This window comes from Saimiri boliviensis, chromosome 9 (assembly GCF_048565385.1).
Source record: "Saimiri boliviensis isolate mSaiBol1 chromosome 9, mSaiBol1.pri, whole genome shotgun sequence".
Classification (NCBI taxonomy): domain Eukaryota; kingdom Metazoa; phylum Chordata; class Mammalia; order Primates; family Cebidae; genus Saimiri; species Saimiri boliviensis.
Window position 1 is genome coordinate 27,342,412 of NC_133457.1, and position 23,017 is coordinate 27,365,428.

Sequence of the window (23,017 nt, forward strand, 5' to 3'; positions counted from 1 at the left end):
CCTAAACAATTAACATAGTTTCACCCAAAATTAAGGCAGAGAAGGTGTGTAATGTGTATTAAAATATTAGAACCACTAATAATGGTTAACAGAACCATAAACATATGGTAAGAAGTTAATATGTGATGGAACATAGGAGTCAAGATGACTCACAGCCCATAGCTGGAACAGAGAGAAAATGTTAGATAGACCTCAGATATTAAAAATAAATGAAGTAGAATTAAATAACTTAGATTAGTGTGTAGCCATGGAAGAGGCTGAGATATATTTCTAACAAAAGAGTACCAAGTACAGATGAGTTTGCAGGTATGTGCTTTATGCAACTTGAGAAACATCTGTGTGTGTGTGTTTTTTTTTTAACTTTGAAGTATGTATTCTATTTCTCTAAACACTTCAAACACATTATATGAAACATAACTTGTTAATGCAATCTAACAAATACAGCACAGAAAGAAAAGATTATACAAACTTTCTAATCAATATTTTACACATTTAATCTAGCATACTAAAATAATAATACAACTTGACCAAGATAGGTTCATCAATGGCTTTAAGCATAAGTTCATAAGAATAAAAGAGGAATATTCCTTTTCAGAATTTTGCAAAATACACTATTGACAGTAGATACTACAAATCAGGTAGTCTAAATAGAAAATTAAACTGTTCAGTTATTTTTCCTGGGTTTACTAAGAGATAACCATCATAGTCCTTAAACCATTTCTCTTACTACATCCCCAAAAGTTAGCTTATTTGGTAAAGGCATAATAAATTTGTCAAAGAGGGGAGTTTAGTCCAAGAATCTTCAATATCCATATTCAAGTCATGTCATAGTTCCCAGTGGTATTTCATATAAGATAGTGTTTAATAAGTGTCTCAATATAAAATTTTGCACCAAAGTCCGTAATATTAATAATTATCATTAGCTAAAAATGACATGATAAATGATATTCATAGTATTAATAGCTATGTCCAAATACAGCTATGATATACCTAAATGAAGAAAAAGAATAAGAAAGAAGAAATTTTACCGAACAATTTGAAACGCTCATATGTTTTGGCATAGGCAAGTCTTGGAAATGTGAAATTCTTGTTTTTTTGTCACATACTTTTGATTATTGTACTAGCCAGTCTAGAATATTAGAAAAGGCATTAAGAAACTGATAGAATATTATGTTCCCAAATAAGATGACATAATATAAAAATGTTAATTTCCTTTAAAACTCCATACAAATTTAAATTTATTCAATTTAAAACTTTTGACAAGAAAACTGAAACTTGGCAAAATTATTCTGACATCATTTGAGAGAATAAATATTTGAGGAGAGCTGAGGAGTTTTTAAAAGGCAAATAATTAGAGGAAGTTGATCTGCAAGATAATAAAATGGTTTATAGGTTAAAATAAAGCAGAGTTTTTACTGGCCAAATATATTAAAGCAGACTGGTAGAATAAAGTAAAAAACAAGAAATTAGACTTAACAATTTCTTCAGTACACAGTTATTGCACTCCTAGGAAAATGCTAAGGTATGAATGGAACCTAGCTAAATATTTACAGGATACCCAAATACACCAGAAACAAGATCAGATCCCTTTTCCTAATGTTATTAGTAAATGCTTTGTAAAATATTTTTGTTCTTCAGTATCTTAAGCATGTTCTATGTTTAATAAAATGTTTTTTCTCATTTTTTTGTGTGTTTATTATTCATTAAAATGTTTCTGTTGCCTTAGCTTTGATTAGGAGGTCTTATTTTCTGTTCTGTATGATTCCTGGGAATACAGTAAAATATTATTCCTGGGTATACTGAATACAATCATTATCCACTCATAATTAGTGAACATTCATTTAAAATAATTTGGAAGAATGGCCAATATGTTCACTCCACTGTTTACTTTTGGCATATTTGCCATCATAAGGAGAAATCCCTTGACCTTGTTCTTTTCAAAGACAAGTGGCATTTATTCTAAAGTAGTCACAGTCTTTATCCAGGCCCAAAGAGTGAAGGTATAACACTAATACAGTGTTCCAATTGCTTATATTTATAGACTTTTCTCTCTCTCTTCTGCCAGTTTCTTATCTCCAGATTAAAGTGACACTCCATATTCACTGCTGTCACTAGATGTGTAATTTTTCTTAAAATTATTGTCCATTTATGAAAGTAAAAATATAGTATCAATGTAGAAGAAAGAATAGTATACCATGAGTCTGTTTAAACTAGAACATAGCTTTCAGATGACAGAGGCTTGACAATTGTTTCCTTTTCAGTGAGATTTCTCTGTGGTACCATGAGCTGGAAAGAAAGATAAGTGGATAGAAATATTATACCATCTTTGAGTTTTACATGGTCTTCTATTTTACCAAGAAAATTTATAAAGGTTTTTTAGAGATCATTCCTTTTGCAGCTTGCCATCTTCTTGATTAATATTGGTCATTTACAGATGTTAAAGCTTGATACAATTTTTAATGATTCTATCACTAGAACTATTACAAATATTAGAGAAAAAAGGAATTGGTCTTTTACACCTATTATCATTTACATATAATTTGATGGATTTAGTTGCTTAATATCAGCATATTTGTACTGATGGACCTGAATAAAATATTCCAAAGCTTGAAAAAATAAAAATATATTCATCTTAAATATTATCTAATGTAGTTTTCACTTATTTTTTTGGAAGCCTTAGTTTTCATTACTGGATTTAACGATTATGATCTATTATATTTGTCTATAAAGTATATTTTATTATTTGGTTAAAAAATAGTTTTCCATGTGATGATGCAATAGATTTGTTTTAAAGTGTGTTGGAGATCATTTAAACGGTGAATTTTATCTATTTGCTAAATATAAATGTATGTATATATTTTGAAACTTTGAGTGAATTTAATTAGTGCTTGTGTACTTTTAATGTAAGCACAGAAATAATGCTATTCTCACAGGGAAAAAGAATACTTGATTTAAAGTCTAAATCTCTCTAGTCCCTAATCCCTCTTTATCCATTATAACAACTTCTAGAATTTTAGAATCAGACTAAAATTTAATATTATAAGAGAATTTATGCTCATTTGTTACATGTAACCATGCTTGTTATATTCTTTAATAAAAATATATACATACCAATGCATTTTCTTTACATTTGTCATAGCTTTCATATATTTAGTATTAATTTTGTCATATTATTTTATCCTGCATTTACGGCATGTGTAATGTTATGTCTACCGTGTTTCTTTTTTCTACGTCTTCTCTTTTTGTTGGTTCTTTCTACATTGCTTTGTTCTTATAAGGATGTTTTTGTTTTTGCTCTATCGTTATCTTTATATCACTACCTTTTGTAATGTCTCTAACATTTTATTACCTGAATTTTTTTGTTTTGCCAAATGTAAAACTTATGCTTTGAATCCTATCTAACCTCAATGCAGACACCAATGAAGTCACTTTACTAGACTAATTTATCCTTCCATTTTTAAGCTACATTCCTTCTATTTTATCAGAGAACATTTAATATTTAACAAGAAAAATACATAACCTATCAAAAAGTGGGCAAAGGATATGAACAAACATTTCTCTCAAGAAGATATTTATGCAGCCAATAATATATGAAAAAAAACCAACATCATTCATCATCAGAGAAATGCAAATCAAAACCACGATGAGATACCATCTCACGCCAGTCAGAATGGTGATGATTAAGAAGTCAGGAAACAATAGATGCTGGCAAGGCTGTGGAGAAATAGGTAAACTTTTACACCGTTGGTGGGAAGTTATATTAGTTCAACCATTGTGGAAGACAGTACGGTTAATTCCTCAAGGATCTAAAACCTGAAATACCATTTTACCCAGCAAACTCATTACTGGGTATATACCCAAAGGAATATAAATAATTCTACTATAAAGGCACACGCACACATATGTTTACTGCAGCACTTTTTACAATAGCAAAGACATATTGCCAATCCAAATGCCCATCAGTGATAGACTGGATAAAGGAAATGTGGTACATAAACACCATGAAATACTATGCAACCACCAAAAGGAATGAGATCATGTCCTTTGCAGGAACATGGATGAAGCTGGAAGCCACTATTGTCAGCAAACTAACACAGAAAACCAGACATCATATGCTCTCCCTATAAGTGGGAGTTGTATATTGAGAACACATGGATACAGAGAAGGGAACAACACACACCAGGGCCTGTTGGGGAGTAGGGGTTAAAGGGAGGGAACTTAGAGGGTGGGTCAATAGGTGCAGAAAACCATCAATACATGTGCATATGTATGTAACAATCCTGCACGTTCTGCACATGAAACTTTTTTTCTTAGAAGAAATGAAGGAAAAAAATCACAGTAAAACATTTGATATTGGTTTGAGTAGTCATAAATAAAGATACCTATATTCCGACAGCACCATAGGGTGTTTATGGTCAATAATGACTCAATTGTATATGTTATAACTTTAAGAATGTAATTGGATTATTTGTAACTCAAAAGATAAATGCTTGAGGGGACGAATACCACATTTTGCCTGATATGCTTATTTCACAATGCATGCCTGTATTAAAACATCTCATGTACTCCATAAATATATACACCTACTCTGTTCCCACAAATTTAAATATTAAAAATGAAAAAGTGGCAGCTAGATTTGCAACTATATTAGTAATATCTCTTCCAGTGGGAAAATATTTATTATCTAGAATTTGACATTGGCTTTCTTCCCTATTTTCCTGAGAAGACTCAGTTTTTGATGTACAATTTTGCTAAATACATTTAAAGTAATAGAAGTACTACAGATATAGAGTATCCATCGAGTTTTTAAGAATTAATTCACCAACATATTTGGAGTTCTCACTGTGTATCATACTATGGGTTTTTAGAAATTAAAAAGGTGGTTCTAATTTATGTATTTAAATAACTGTAAAACAGACATACAAACATTAGAGGGTCACTAAGAATAATGGCGAATTGAGTAGACTTTTAAATCATATTGCATGAGTTCAAATCCCAGATTTACCACTTACTAGCTAAGAGAAATTAGGCAACTTTCTTCGCTTTCTGTAAGTGACTTCCTTTACTAACAAAATAGAGATAATATTATCTTCCTAATAGAGTTATTGAGTGGTTATTACTTAGAACATTGCATCTCAAAATGTGTCCTGTGTACTTCTAGGTGTTTTTAATACACATTAAGGGTACCTTCAATGTTAATAGTGTTTTCATTATAATATGAAACAGTATATTTTTTCAATGTGTTGATAGTTTCACTATTAGTTAAAAAGTGAAATTGATGGTGTTTCAGTCCAAATAAAGCAAGTACACAAAATATTACTAATAGTGATTATATCTTTCTCTACCATGCACAGAATTAGAAAGTCAGTTTCACTTAAGAATGCACTTGATGAAATGAATGAGTGTTCCTAACCTTATTAAGGTTACTAAATCTCCACTATCAAGTCTACGTATTTTTAAACAGAAACTAGGCATAAAGTACTTCTGCTGAACATGTAAGTATAATTGACTCAACACAAAGTTCTTGTGCAATTCTGCAAGTTTCAAGCTAAATGACCTTCACTTTTATCTAATTAAACATTATATTTACTTTTTAAAAGTGACCATTAGAAATGCAGTATTTTGCAAAAAATTAGCCGTGTGCTGTGGCACACATCTGTAGTCCCAGCTACTCAGGAGGCTGATGCAGGAGAATCACTTGAACACAGGAGGCGGAGATTACAGTGAGCCATGATCATGCCATTGCACTCCAGCTTGGGCAACAAGAGAGAAACTCTGTCTCAAAAAAAAAAAAAAAAATGCTGCAAATCATAAATTAAATAAGTCATTCCAAATGAATGTTAACCAATAGATTATATGTCTGTTGGATTTTTAAAAAGTCACTGATAGTGTTTTGCAGCCTACATTGTAACCAGCCTTTAAGAAGCTAGAAATTGTATAATGTTTCAGTAGAGCATCAAGAAAAAAATATAGATTTTATCTAAAAGTGACATTCAAGTACTATTTCTACCTAGATATATTATCTTATTGTTTTGCCACCTAAATTTTTATCATGTAGCATAAAATATTTTAAAATGTATTTTATGCTCTGTTCCCATCCCTAGAATGAGTTATTTCTGAAGAGAACGATTTTGTCTTATTTTAATCATGGCTACAACTTCAGCAACAATAAAAATGTCAACACATAATTGATGCTTATAAAATATACTTTGAGTGGATGAAAGAACAAACAAATTGTACATGTCTTTGACAGTTCCTCAAGTAGCTGTGTGTGTGTGTTTGTGTGTGTTTGTGATGTGGTTAACAGTATTTTCAACATTTATCAGGAAGCAGAATGAGTAATTGGCAGTAACTAGAATTTAGTTAAAAAAGTGATAGATTTAACTGTGTAGCTACTGGCCACCTGTGTGACTTGGGCAACTGTTTCTTCTTTCAAACGCTGAGATCCTTTATTACAAAATACTGATAAATATTGAGGTCATTATAGAAATTTACTGAGATATTTTATATAAAGGTCTTAAGAGGCTCATATAAAAATCAATATTGTACAGTTAATAATATTAAACAAAATGCTAAGCCTGTTTATACAGCATATTTTAAAACATCATGGCTAAAATATGCCACCAATGAAAATCAAGGGAAACAATTCCTCTGGGAACCACAATAATATGTTAGAAACACATGATTCAGATTTTCCAACCTAATCATAAACCTTATGTGTAATATCTTGAAGAAGAGTTTTATTACATATCCTTTAATCAGCCCCCTACGACTGTAATTGATTTGACTGGATTTTGTATAAAGACTAAAATTTGGACGCTTTGAACTTAGAGACCATTTTTTTTTCTTAAGTCCATGTTTTTCTTAAGATTCGACATGTAAAATTTAATAATTAAACACATGGAATGCATGTTTGCATCCTATCATTAAAGTAAGGAACCTAATAATTGAAACACTCCTCAGCATCCTATCAGGGACGCCATTTTAAAAAGTAATTTTTCCTTACCCCAAATTTTGTATCATAAAACTTCATAAGTGGTTTCAACTTGAACATCCAAAGCAATTACATATTACTTACTTCAGCTTTAGGGAAAAACGTCAGTAATACAATTATTAGATATCTCATTGTAAGCAAAGTAGCTGATGATTAACACAAGACTCCTGAAAGGAGTCATGACACTGAACTTATTCCAAATGTCACTTCTCATTTCAGCACCTCAAACTGTGGGATAAATGAAACAGTTTGAATTTCCCACCTGTCACACTTTTAAAAATCAAAGTCGAAGAGCACTTTCTAGTTAATGAGTCCAAACTTTAAGCAAAGAAGTCCAATAAATTCACAGGTTGTATTGTTGCTGCTGCTTCTCCATCTATGTGTGTGTTTGTTAGTTCTTTCTTCCATTACGTAGAAGTCTACACTTGCAGGTTTTTCAGAACAGAATCATGCTTCAGAAGCTCAGACACAAACTTGCGTTTTTCAGCATTATTAAAACTGAAAAATCCTAGAAATTTTAATTGGGTTTTTATTTAATTGTAGCATAATATCCATAGTTACTTCAATAACATACACCATAGAGTCACAATTTCTCAAGCTTTAAAGGTTAGCTGTAACTAATATTTAGAATTTTGATTATAAATTAAATACACTTATTGGATCTTGTTTTCTCATTTTAAACAGAAATATAATTTAGAGTAGGTCTTCATAACAACAACACAGATGTAATATTAATGAGTAAAACTGTCAGATAATTTTTTCCTTTGAAAACTTGCTCAAAAAATTCTACAAATTATATTCTTGCAAGCAAAGTTACTACTTTTGTTTATTATTTTAAAAAGCCTTTTATTTGTTCAGATAATGGCTTTTAACCCTTGCTGTACATTAGAATCATTTGGAGAGCTTTTAAAAAATATTGATAACAGGATGCCCTGGTTTCTCCCTTAAGAAACAAATCATTTTAGAAATACATATGCATGTATGTGTATGTGTATGTGTGTGTGTTATCTCATATATATATATATATAGTTATCACTGTGTGTGTGTGTATATATATATATATATATATGCAATTTGTAATGCTTAATGATTTTATATATATATATATATATATATATATATATATATCCAAAACCAGTGATAACTATACATATGAAATAACATATCTGTGAATTTTTGAATTTTTAAGTATTTTGCAATTATTAACTTAGGTCGTTTTCGTCATAATCTTATGAGGTAGTCAATATTAGGATCTTGTCCTATAGTTGAGAAAAATGAGGCTCAGAGAGGTCAGTTATTATCAAAGGATGCACAGCTAATTAGGGGAAGAACTAGTATATAAACTGAGGCAATCTAGCTCTAGATCATTCTTTACAATTAAGCTATGTTGTCTCAGTTTCTACAACCTCCCATTGTTATTGGGGATGATATTAAATTTAAAAACAAGACATTCATTTTTAATCTTTTAAGTAGTAAACAAGACAAGTTCTCAATTTTAATTTATTTGAAAGCCATATTTTGTTTCTCTGTCTTTATCTTTCTGCATCGGTTTTCTACTTCTGGCTAACATCAAATAACCAATTAGCTTTCTGATAAATACTTGCTATTCTATATCTTTACCTTTATTAAAATTTACCCTAAATACCTTTCTCATATATTTCCTATACACTTTCAGCCATTACTAAGTGTCCTTTCATGATTCTTGGATCTTTAAAATTATGTATATTGTTTGTTCCCCACTTATGTGAATTTGTGTGAATTCTTGGATGATAATTGGGCTATTTAGTTAAGAGTGTTTCAAGACCACTGTATTAGTCTGTTCTCATACTGATGTGGAGAAATACCTGAGAGTGGGTAATTTGTAAAGAAAAGGAGATTTAACAGGCTCACAGTTCCACATGGCTGGGGACACCTCTCAATCATTATAGAAGGTGAAGGAGAAGCAAAAGCACATCTTACATGATGGCAGGCAATAGAACTGCAAAGCAAAAGTGGGGAAAGCCCCTCATAATACCAACAGATCTTGTGAGAATGAACTCAATATCATGATAAAAGCAGCATGGGGTAATTGCCTTCATGATGCAATTACCTCCCACTGGGTCCCTCCCACAACATGTGGGGATTATGGGAACTGTAATTCAAGATGAGATTTGGGTGGGGACACAACAAAACCACATCAGTCAGGCACTGAGCAGAAATACCTAGGGGACAGGCATGCTGCACAATCACATCTAATGATAGCTGGATCATGGTAACAGAAAGAAAAGGGAAGTGGCATTTATTTCCCTTGCCTGAGAGTTATCATGATTTTTCCTTTGCTCCAGTCAGAGGAAAGACACGTTTTCTATATCTGGCTAAAGAGTGGCTTCAGGACAAAGAGTACAGGACACAATCACAACTTGTGCCTTGAGAACACTCTCTTTCTCTGGACAGAAAGAATACACAATCACAACATGTGTCTTGAGAACCTTGTCTGTGTAAAGATGGTTCATGTTAGTTACTAACAGGCTATGATGATTTACATCCACACTTTATCTTGACCAATCAATTGAAAGTACTCAATGTTCAAACAAAATCTCCTAGGAATGTAACAAATGTGTTATTTTATGTCTGATTCCTTTGTAAATTTAGAATTTGGTGAATGTATATGCAGAGGATAAATGAGATTCAGGCTCAAAAGATATTTCTCCCAGTACATCTCCCAAATAATATTTATTTCAGTGAATTGCATTTGGGAGACAATTATTTTTTGAAACAAATCCTGCTTGAATTAATAAATGAGTATATGAATAATTCAATATATAGCTAAAAAATTGTCTTGTTCTTACCCATAAGCACTTGTCATTGAAATTATATCCACAGAAGAATGTGAACTAAGAATTATATCTACAAAAGAGTACTATGAAGACTTAATATTATTTCTGCATTAAATAACCTTGTGTTTTTTTCTTATTGGTGCTATAAATAACAAGTTATCACAAATTTAGTGGCTTATATAACACAAATGTATTACCAGAAATAATAAATTCCAAGGTCAGAAGTTTAAAATGAGTCTTATACCACTAAAATCAAGTTATTGACAAGGCTGTTTGCCTCAGGAGGCTACATGGAAGAATCCATTCCTTGACTCTTCCAGTTTCTAGAAGCCTCAGGCATTCCTTGGCTCCTGATCACAGAACAGGAATCTCCTCTCTCCTCCCTCAAATGTATAAGGACCTTGTGATTACATTGTGCTCACCTAGATAATACAGCCTCCCTACCCCCTTATTTGAACCTGCTAGGACCTTTTAGCATGTAGGCTAACACATACACAGGTTTCAGAAATTAGGAAATAGATACTGCTGAGGAGTCATTTTTCAGTCTACATTCTTCACCACTGAAAATAACCCAAAATAAATCTGTTTCCAACATAAGCATAAGCAATATTATTTCAAGTTAAACCAGGGAATAACTTTCACTAATCCAAGGTTTCCTAAACTAATTGGGCCCTTTCCTGTTTATGACAGGCTACAAACATAACTTAAATACCACTGTCAATTTTAGTTTGCCCCAAACAATATTGTACATGTTGTTGGATGAAGAAAAGCACTGAAGTAATACTTAACTAGAAAACAATCAAACAAAGGCAGCTGGCATAAGAAATGGATATCAAAAAACAAATTAGCAAGAAATGTAAGGGAAAAAGTCTTCTTTTGACCATATTTGCTTGTAAAGTGAAATTATGTTCCTATCTTTCAAGGACATAAAAATGATTTTTTGCTGATATATTACTTAGGAATTTATTTGGGTGCATATAACAGAAATCTAATAAGGTCTTTAGTGGGAATCTTATTTTGCTTACTTAAATCAATCTGGAAATAGAAATGTCATTCCTAGCTTAAAAGCTCATTCTCATTATCTCTCTCTCTCTCTCTCTCTCTCTGTTTGCAACACAATTTGATTGTTACTAGATGGCTACAGCATACTCAGGCATTCAGTCCTTATTTCAGAGATCAGACAAGATGAAAGGAACAAGAATATATATATGTGTTAGCCACACTTGTCACTTACAATCAGGAAAGTACATTTTTTTTTTTTTTTTCCTGAAGGCCATACTCACATGTGTGCTTACATTGCATTGGCAAATCTTGGTCACATGGCTACACCAAGACATCATAGAACCTAGGAATGATCTGGGCTTACTATTTTCCAAAAATCAAGAAATTAGATTTTGATCCTGCCACTATCAATGTCTTTTAGAATTTGTTTTCTTACATTGCAATTTTGGCATACAATTCATAATCAAGGGTGATAACTCTCAAGATAAGAGTTTAGTGGGCAGCATTTTTAAATAACCTGGAAAACTTAATCAAAATACACATGACCCCGAGCTTCCCCATTATGACAATGATATTAGGAGGTATGTTATAGGCATAAGGGCATCTACATAGATATTTTGAAGAGGAATCCCTTACCTCCTCTTCCCCATGCCTCAGCATTTGAGAACCATTAGACTAAGCATGTAATTAATAATAAACTGCCATATGCAGCGCAAAAAAAGTATGTGTCTGTAATCTGTATAATGATTATGTATGAGAAAACTAAGGGCAGATATTTCTTACTCTATTTCTATATTTCTTATTTCACTGCAAGCTAAACATAAGAAGCATCTAAATAATAAGATCCAGAAAACAGAGAGAGCATATTCAAAATATGTATATTATATCGTTCAATATAACTCTTTTAAACTAGGAAAAATTACACCAAACCTTAGTAATTTGGGAGAAATAGTATCTTAAAATAATTTACACAATATCCGAGAAAGGAACTAGTCTAGAGAATCTTAATAATCATTACTATTTTTCATATTTAGTGATGAGAAAAAATACTGTTCATTTTATTTTATACAATATTGTAAAAGAGAATTTCAAATTCTTACTCAAAGAAAAAACATTTCTTGCAAAATTTAAGACAGTGTTGTCTAGCTCTTCTTTATACTTAACAATATTTTTCCTGGAATAAAAAATAATTAATTGATATACCAGGAACTACCTTAATTTCTTCCTAAAACTGACCAAAATAAATGTAGTTATTCTTATTTTCTAGAATTTCTATGTATGAAGAGATAATAGATTGAAATGGAAACATTACCTCATATTGTAATATCACAGGCTTTTACAAATTTAGAGTTAGGGAGTTCATTTTGTTTTATTTGTATACTCTTGTTTCACATTTTTTTCTGGGGGAATTATCTTCACAACATCCTCAAATGAGAGACATTTCAGTTTGTTGTTGTATTTATTTTTTTTTTACACACATGTACCTAGGTCCTAGAACGTGGCATTGTCAACAAGCCACAGCCAATTTTGACCAGAGCTAGTCAATGAACACACACACGTGCGCGCGCGCGCGCGCGCGCGCGCGCACACACACACACACACACACACGAAAACAGTTTAAGAAGCAGTCTAGTCAAAGTTGCCTAAACATGGTGATGACTAATTTTAACTAATCATATCATGTGACTGGTTTAGTCAAGCTAATGGTGGAGTATTAGGTTTTCAACAAGGAGTTTTAAACTTCTGTGGAAACAACTATTATTCTTCACAAGTCAATCAGTTGAGTTATTATAATGACATGCTGAAACTACTTTTTCGTTATAAAGACATTATAGAGTCTGTGAGGCTTTACCGTTGAGTCAAGCTTCTTGGTCTTGGTTATTTCCATGTATCTCCAATTGTTAACCTGAATTTCTAGAAGTAAACTGCATGAAGGGTATGCAATATTACAGAAATACAAGTTATAGTAGAAAGCCCCCATTATGTAATGACTTTCTAGAGTTTGATGGTAGTTTAGATACAGGCATCCAATATGAAAACCCTGTGCATAGAGTTTAAAGTATGGGGAAGTATGTCAGGATACTTTTGAGAATGGCTGTGTACTAGTAAATATTTCTAGTCCCCAGACATAAATCAGCTTGATAACAGTGTCCAAAAAGTGTCTATAAGTACATTAATGAAGGTCATCATATGAAAGCTGAGAATTATGTTAAGACATTCTATGTTATTATACTTCTTGAAAGAAGAAAAAAAATGAAAATGATTGATTCTGAAATATAACATAGTGATGCTGAGCCTCCTAATGGTACTCACACCGTGGAGAAACTCTGGCTTTGATGTTTGTTAACAATGACTCATTTACATGACACATTTATGTACAAGCAAGAGGCTATTTGGGATTTTAAAATGTGAATAGTAGTTCCATTATATTTCCACTGAATTATGAGCTAGGAAATTATTTAACATTACTAGAGTTATTCACTCAGAAACTGATCATATATTCTTTTTGGTGTGTTAATGAAGTATGAGATTTCTTGCATTGGCAGGACAACTTAAATGCCACCCTGAGAATTCTTTTGTAGGTCAAATTGCATACTTTACCATTACTTTGGTAGAAAACATTCTAATATAAAGATAATGTTATTTACACTTAAAACAGGGGAGTATTACAATTCCTTAAATTATTCTCATGCTTCAGAAATATTATTAAATATTTTGTGACTAATTAATTTAAGTGGTGACAAAATGGGGATAAAATATATATTTTTCAGAAACAGGTGTGGGGAGGGGTGACTATGCTTAAAATAATACAACATTTGCTAATTAAATACAATAAAACTTGTCCATAGTCTCTAGTTTACATCTCAACATAGTACAACAGAAAGACTCAGAGTGAATTTTTTAATAATCTAGTTAAATGCCATTTTATTAATCTTTGCCTTGCTATGCTTTGATCTCATGGTACAAACACATAATATTGTTCTCCTGTTTCAGATTCCCTTTGCTCTTCATATAATTCTATGATTTGTTGATGACAATAATTATGATTGTGATTGTTATTATTATAGCTAGGACATTTACTATGTACTAGGCAATATTCTAAATACTTTATATACATGATTTAATTTTATATTCAAATCAACTCAATGCAATAGACAGGTTAATTGGATTGACTCTGGAGTCAGATGCACATACTCTATTTTCTACTCTACCAAAAATAAGCAATATGTTCTTATTTCTTTATTTCTCTATGTTAGTTATCTCATTAATAAATAAAGATGACAATAATATGGACTTTTAAGACTACTATGAGAATTAAATAAGTGCCTGGCATAGGATAAGCAGTTAATAAATTTCAGTTGCTGTGATTAATATAATTGGCTCAGTTTTACTGTTGAGAAAACTAGTGTTTAAAGAAATTAAGCAATTTGCCAATACAATAGAGCCGCTAATTGGTTTATGCAGGATTTAGATCCAGATTTTATTTCTGATATCAGAACCACAATTTTAAATACTATGGTCCTATATCTGTAACCCAGCTTTCTCAAAAATTTTCAATATTGTAACTTTTTTTGTGGAAATATGAACTATATTTTAAAAGTTGAACATTTTATGTGGCTATAATTGAAGATGGGGCATGATATTTGATGCTGGGTAAATATTGACCAATATTGTATATAAACAGACTAGAAAGAGTGGTTTATTCTATTTTGAGAATTATACCTTTGCTAGCATATGCGCATATTACCTGTTGGGATGAAGACATGATTCTCTGAGCAGATGCATGTGCTTTTCTGTATAAATTGAAGAATGAAGGTGAATTAGCAATTGTGAATTTGGGGATGGAGGAAGCATGACAACCTAGATTCGTGGGAAAAGAAGTAATAATTACTGTCAGAGTACTGTGACTCTATAAATTCAGTGTTAAGTTAATTATCAAATGATCCTACAAGTCATTATTATCTCTATTCTAGAGATAATAAAGGTGATACTAATACATATTGGGTAACTTGCTAGTAACATCACAGTAATGACATAAAATATTAATAGCAAAAAAAGGGAGAAATAATATTCTTAGTTAAATTAGGAATAGGTGCATCTATTACAAGAAAACTTGAACGTCGGCCGGGCGCGGTGGCTCAAGCCTGTAATCCCAGCACTTTGGGAGGTCGAGGCGAGTGGATCACGAGGTCAAGAGATCGAGACCATCCTGGTCAACATGGTGAAACCCCGTCTCTACTAAAAATACTAAAAATTAGCTGGGCATGGTGGCGTGTGCCTGTAATCCCAGCCACTCAGGAGGCTGAGGGAGGAGAATTGCCTGAACCCAGGAGGCGGAGGTTGTGGTGAGCCGAGATCGCGCCATTGCACTCCAGCCTGGATAACAAGAGCGAAACTCCGTTTCCAAAAAAAAAAAAAAAAAAAAAAAAGAAAACTTGAATGTCATCTAAAATGGGATTCTAACATTGGTGACAGTTTTAAATAAACAGCTCACAGCTGCAATGGTCAGCAGTATTGGCTGATAATATTACTGACGCCAAACCAGCGTTGAGCTCCAATTTTCCAAAATCTCTTGGTGACCTAGGTCTTTGATTTGGTATGCAGTTCACTGATCTTAATGTATAATCCTTACACAATTGCCACATTTTGATTAGTTTTTAAGCAAAATTGTTACATTTGATCAACTTGATCTGTTTGCTAAAAATGAAATAAAAACTACTGAGTTAGAGTCAGTTAAAACTGATCTTGGTCCTGCCAGGCGCCGTGTCTCACGCCTGTAATCCCAGCACTTCGGGAGGCTGAGGCAGGTGGATTGCAGTCAGGAGAACAAGATCAGCCTTACAAACATGTTGAAACTTCGTCTCTACTATATTAAAAAAAAAAAAGGGGGGGGGGCGGGACTTGGTGACAAGTGCCTATATTCCCAGCTACTCTAGAGGCTGAGTGGGGAGATCACAGATCTGAGCCGGGATCATGCCATTGCTCTCCCGCCTGGGTAACAGTGAAAGCCTGTCTCAAAAAAAAAAAAAAAAAAAAAAAAGAAGAAGAAGAAGAAGAAGAAAGAAAGAAAAAAAAAATTGACCTTAGTCAACATCGCTAGATAACAGAAGTCAGATGGGCAGATGGGCACATTTGTGCTGAGTAAAATCTGTATATGAAGTACGATAGCATTGTTACAAGAAATTTAGAGCTGTGGGTCATTGTCGCCAACCCCTTGGTGGAGAAGTCATTAAGCAGAAAAGTAGGCTCCCTACTTTTAGTAGAAACCCCTGGTAGGCAGTTCAATTTGCTCTGATTGAAAGATGAAATAAAGTAAGCACAGAACCATACACAAAATTGTTTCTGCTGTTAAACACATTCCTTCAATTATTGGAGCTAATACCCATCTTATCCTGAGGACAATGACTATTGCTGAAATGAATTGGAATGCGAGATGAAGAGAGAATTTCAGAATAAACAGAAGGACAATCAAGGTGTGAAAATCACCCAGTATTATTATCTCTAAAATATAGATAACAATATACTGGTCATTGGATTTTCCGGAAGATTAACTAAGATTATGCATACGATAGTAACTAACTATATAACACAAACTAAACTTTTATTTTGTTCTTCTCTCTCAGCCCTCCTCTGCACAAACAAAATAAAACCCCCCATTTACACATTAACTCTGTTAAGTCTCCTTCAAGGAATACATAGATAATAATAATAATCATCATCAGAAGCACAATTTTTAAAGATTATTGTCTCTTGTGATCTGTAGGTTAGGAATATCTCCCTGTAGAGCCAGGATTCTTGACAGGAACTATGTGCAAGCTTTGGGACCAAGAGACTCCAAATTAAAATGTGAATCTCCTTTTCAGTAAAAGTTGCAATTTCTGCGACAATAACCAAGCAAATGCCATACTGAATTTATTCAATATGATTCAACACATTGTGTGACAGGCCTTACCTTGAGGCCACTGGGATCCATTCCTACAAATGGAATGCCAGAGCTGAAGTGTAAAAATGTGGAAAGGAAGAAAATAGAGACACTTATTTTATTATTTCTCTTGATTTGAAGTCAGCTTATAGTGAATGCATTAAGACCTCAGAGATAGTCCACAGACTAAGAAACTTAGGACTCTCATTGAGAACATAGGTAGATATGATTTATATAATCAATTAGACATTAAAAATAGAAAGTCATCAATCTTGATACTGTAAGAATAGTATCAAGATATGTAGAATGTTTGGGAGATGGTGGATAACAGTTAATAATTTAAACAGTTTACTGTATATGTTTTTGTTTTAAATGTAAATAATTTTTTTTTATTCTGTGCAGGTTACATTCTATTTTTAATTGAAATTCTCATACATTTCAAAACTACTTTTTTTTTTTTTTTTTTTTTCAGATGGAGTCTCTCTCTGTCATCAGGCTGGAGTGCAGTGGTGCAATCTCGACTCACTGCGACCCCCACCTCCTTTCAAGTGATTCTCCTTTCTCAGCCTCCCCAGTAGGTGGGACTGCAGGTATGCACTACCATGCCCACCTCATTTTTGTATTTTTAGTAGAGATGACGTTTCACCACGTTGGCCAGGATGGTCTGGAGCTCTTGACCTGTGATCCACCCACCTCGGCATCCCAAAGTGCTAGGATTACAGATGTCAGCCATTGTGCCCAGCTCAAAACTACTTTTAAAAGAAACTGCATTTTATTTTTTTATTTCTAGTATTCACATATTTCAACTAAACCATGGGGATTGACTGTGTTTCATTATACTATCGAAGTTTTCATATATTTTTATGTATTATTAAACAATATTTTCTAGGTGATTAATTCACCTATATTAAATATTTACATTAATTAAATGTTTATTCTGCTGAATATTAGAAATACAAAGATGACTGATTTATTGTGCTCTACTTTGTAGGACTTAATTTAGCATATCATTGTTTAATAGAAATATAATGTCCCCATTCTCTATAGAAAAAGAAAGAAATATAACGTAAGCTCCATAATTTAAAATCTTCTAGTAGTAACCTTAAGAAAATTAAAATTGTTCAATTAAATTTAGCTATTATATGTCAAATATTTTATCAACATGTAATCAATGTAAAAACTTACTGATAAAATACTTTATGATATTGTTTATATGCATAGCCTTAGAAATTTTGTATGAGTTTTTTAATAACTACAGTGCATCATAGTTTGACTACTCATATTTCAAGTTTTCAAAGCTCACATATGGGTAGAGTCTATTATATTGGGCAGTGAAGGTCTAACGTGTCAGTAAAGATATATGTAAGTAATACAAAATATACTTAATTTGTAAGTTAGTTTTCAAAGCGCTCATGGTATATTGTGGGGAAGATTTTAAAACACATTGATAGTAGAGAGATCCCTTTCAGTGGAATAAACATGCATGTATTATAAATGGCCAAAACTGTTTTCTTACATAGTCATGAAAAAGAAATCGCAGTTGGAATGGGATCAGCTTGTGCTTATACAGATTTACATCTACAGAAGCAGATGCAGAAATGCAGAATCAGAAAATTGGGATAAATTTAGAGTTTAGAAAATCTTTCTTTCAGAAACTTTACCTTGAAAGAGCAAAACAGGAACACTCATGGTTGATCAAAAAGCAGAACAATATTAGTTTGATAAAATTTTATTTGAAGCAGACAACAGTAGCCTCATGTAAGTATTTGCAAAGTTTTAAATCTGCTAAGAAAATCAACACTTCACAGCTATGGCCCTACTTTCTGTAAAAGCATAAAAACTGTGGAATAGAAATTTCTAAAATGTATTTAATAGGATAACCTTTAATCTAAGTGGAAAGTCATGCTACACAGGGTGATATGTTAATGTAATTCCTGAAACTGTATGTATTAAATTATTAACTTCCAGCACATTCTCCTTTAAATTACAATTTTGAAATTCATTTTAATTATTCTTTAATATATCTATGTCTTTTGATTTTCACATGGATATTAATATCCCTGTTACTTACTTTACTTTGCTCATCAAATTTCATTTTTAAAATAGTGCATAATTTATGATTAAAGTTGATTTTCATCTTTTTAAATTCATTTCTTACACAGGGGTTATTTTTCCAAAAAAATAAATAGGTGTTAGGATTAAAATATAAGGACTGTAGAGAGTTTTCAGGAAAAGGGAAGAACCCTGAGACAGAAATATTAGAGGCCAAGAACTGTATGAGTTATGGCCAGCAGTAAGTTAACATCAGGTAGGTCTGTCAGCAGGTATCTCATCTATTGGACATGAATTTATGGCAAATTTATTTAGTTATAAGAAAGGAAACCTGAAAGAGTAAGGACAAGACCTGACCTGTAGAGTCTGATATAAATTATAATTAATAAAGCAAGAACTGAGACCTAGGAAGGTGGCAAAGGTAAAATAATTTACTCCCAATCAGTTTATAACAACTATTGTACAAGATACAAACCATGCATATCTTGTTCAGTTCACACACATAAGTACACACCCACATACAAGCATGTATAGCATATTACTGTGCCCATTTTACCATTTGATAAAGTAAGTTCATATGAGGAAAATTTAAATATTATGTGGCAGACCTACAAGTAAATAAACTGTTCCACTGGGGTGGGGGGAATGTATTGTGTATCATATCTTAGGCACTGTATCGTAGGCTAATTATCATTGAGATGGTAATGCATATTCACTGCCTTTAAGGAACACAAGGCCCAATAAGAAACACAGACTAGAAAGTATAATAACATATGAAGCTTAAAAGAGGGTAGGTTTTCTGAGAATCTAAGGTTAGCAGATAACCACATCTTGATTGTTGGAATAGTCAGAAAGTATTCTAGTAGGGGCTGACTTGAACCCAGATTATCTTGTGACTACTTTTAAAAATATAGAGTGTATCATTAATATCATTATTCATAACAATACAGCAAGCTAGTCACCATTTATGCAAAGAGGAAGGTGAAAGAATAATAATACCTGACTCAATTATGAAATTCTCCCACTTTGCACATGTAGTAAGAACAAGACATAATTCTGTAGTTTTAAGCCACCCAAGTTTTGGATTTGGTATATTCTGCAGCATAAACTAGCTTATTATGGCGGACTCACAGGGTTTTCTTCTCTTTTTTGCTTCCTTCCTTCCTGTTTTCTCTTTTTCATCAAGATACTCATTATAAAAATTAGATAATACTGTAGTGAATTTCCAAAAATTGTGACTGAGTGGCATGATCACAAGCCCTCTCTTGCATAGAAAACAATTACTGTTGTAGGTTTAAAATACAATTTGGAGGAAAGTATTATTTTCATGTAAAATATACCTACTTAGTTCCACGATTATTGTCTTGCCTGCTCTCCTAAGGTAGACTACAAACTTGTGATCGTATCATATGCATTCTCACTAAACACAACATTTTGGGTTTATGATAGGTTGAATTGTCTTCCTTTCGCACAAAAGATACATCAGAACCCTAACCCCTTGCCAAGTTAAGATGACGTCATTAGCTTGGATTCTAATCCAATGTGTCCTTCTAAATAGAGGAAATTTCAAAATAGACACATATAGAGGAAATGCAATTTGAAAACACAATAAAAAATCCATATAGAAGCCAAGAAATTTGTGAGGCTACTAAAAAATAGAAGAGCAGCACAGTCTTACATCAGGTGTCATCAGGGTTTTTGTTTTTGTTTTTGTTTTGTTTTTATGACTAGGAGGAAATTCTTCCTAGGAAGAACAAAAGCAAAAACCCTGATGCATTCGATGTAAGACTTAAAGCCTCCGACATTTTGTAACAGTAATTTTCTTTTTTTCAAGCCATCCAGTTTGTGATACTTTGATAAGGCAGCACCAGGAAACTAATAATACAAGTTCAGAGTGAAAATTCTCGTTCATCTGCTCTCCATAATTTTCAATCTATCTCTTAAGTTTGCAGTGGATTTGATCTTATGTTGATATTCATTAGAAATTATTTTCCTAACTTTGAAGTATATAATAAAAGAAGCTATAAAATATTGTCTTGGAATTCACTTTAAATCTTAGCTATAATGTTATGTATAAATTTTAATATAACTTTAAGCTAAATCATTTTATCTAAAAAGACTGTTACTGTTTAAGAAATAATGCCATATCATGAAACTATAATAACAAAACTTTAAAAATCAACACTGAATATTGGTTATGAGTCAGCACAGATTTTTCATGAGTTATGTCACTGGATTATTTACATAGGATACATTTTTAAAAGCTCGAATAATACAAATAACTGATTTTCAATGATGCTATATATCTTTTCTATTCCCTGATTAGCTGCTTGCATTATTTATGGCACTGAGTTTGTGATGGAAACATAGGTTAAGAGTCATGAATCTTTATGCTTCACTTGACAAGCCAACTAATACATCACTAAGCCTCCCCATTCTTGTTAAACTTACCTGTATACCAACAGTGTCAGTCCTGAATTATTTTTGATATTGAATCTATTGATAAACTGCAAAGTTTAAAATTAAAGTGTGATTTATGCTGTGATCAAGAGCATCGTGTTAGAGCACTAAGTGATCTGTGCAAATTATCACCATAAATATACTTCAGATTCTGCATTATAGCTCTGCGATGAAGCTCTGCGTTCTTGTTCTTTCCCCCTCAAGGAGATTCCTTAGGATAAGAGTGCTGATAAAAAAAAAAAAAAATGTCTTTCAGATCCTTATGACTTTGTGAACAAAGCACCTGTTTTTTTTTAATTCTTTCTTCTTTCTGTTTCTTGTTTTTGAAACATCATACTTAGAAAAGTATTTCCCACTTTGTAGTTTCAATCAATCAACTGGAATTTTAAGTCTTTCAAGAGATAGATTTGAACAACAGGATCTGTGCTTTATTACTTGTAGGCAAGTATAATGAATAAGAAAACACTCACAGGATTTCTTGGTGGTTCAGAAGCGTGTGATATCGCTTCTAGTTAAGGGAATTCACAAGTCATTGAAAGCCTCACTTTCCCACATCTCTAGGTTCTATTTGAAGGCTAGAATTTCAATTCTCTCCAGTTTATCTCATTTAAGCAGGCAGTTTTCAATGATAGGTTATCAAGAGACATGTTGGCACAGATGAATTCAGATATGAAAAATAAGGATAAACTCACGGGGTTGGGATGGTAGAATATCAGAGGTTGTATATTAAGTTGGAATTTATATTGGATTATCTTAAATGTAAATGAGTAAATACCATCGAGTCTGAAGGTGCTAGCAGCAGGAGTCTCTAAAATGCTATTACTTGCTCTTTAATATTAGGTATGATTTAAGAACCCATGGGATTGTATTAATCACTTCATCATCATATCTCACCAGTGGATGAAAAAATTAGGTTTTTGCTTTCAGTTTTCTCTCTCTGCTTTATGATCATGAAGTAAAAACAGAACAAATAATGAACATTGTTTCTCACTGATTAAGTGCATAATTATGCCTATTCATATATATTATTTGATTAAATATTTAGGTTTAAAAATAGTCACCTCTGGATTTATTCATTTTTTGCACATATAAAAATACATATGTAAAGGCATTTTAATGGTTGGGAAAATTACCTGAAAATGAATTGTTTAATTCACTTGGGAGACTTGGGATTTAAAGATCTGTAACTTTAAAAACTCTTTCACAGCACCGGGCGCGGTGGCTCAAGCCTGTAATACCAGCACTTTGGGAGGCTGAGGCGGGTGGATCATGAGGTCGAGAGATCGAGACCATCCTGGTCAACATGGTGAAACCCCGTCTCTACTAAAAATACAAAAAACTAGCTGGGCATGGTGGTGCGTGCCTGTAATTCTAGCTACTCAGGAGGCTGAGGCAGGAGAATTGCCTGAGCCCAGGAGGCGGAGGTTGCGGTGAGCCAAGATCGCGCCATTGCACTCCAGCCTGGGTAACAAGAGCGAAACTCCGTCTCAAAAAAAAAAAAAAAATTCTTTCACAGCATGAAGGGTCCTCAGGTAGTTTTAACAATATTTCAACTACATAAATGTGTTAGTATATTTTTTCTGACTGATATCAAGCTTTGTGCAATGTAAATAAACTATACAGAGAAATTAGTAGTAAGCTGTTTTACCAAAAAAATTATATAACATTTTAATTACCAATGCTGTAATTTGTTATCAAAGGAGAACTAAGAGGGAGACTAGATGCTCAGAATACCACACTTTTATGGGCATACAGGATTTTCTTCCCCTG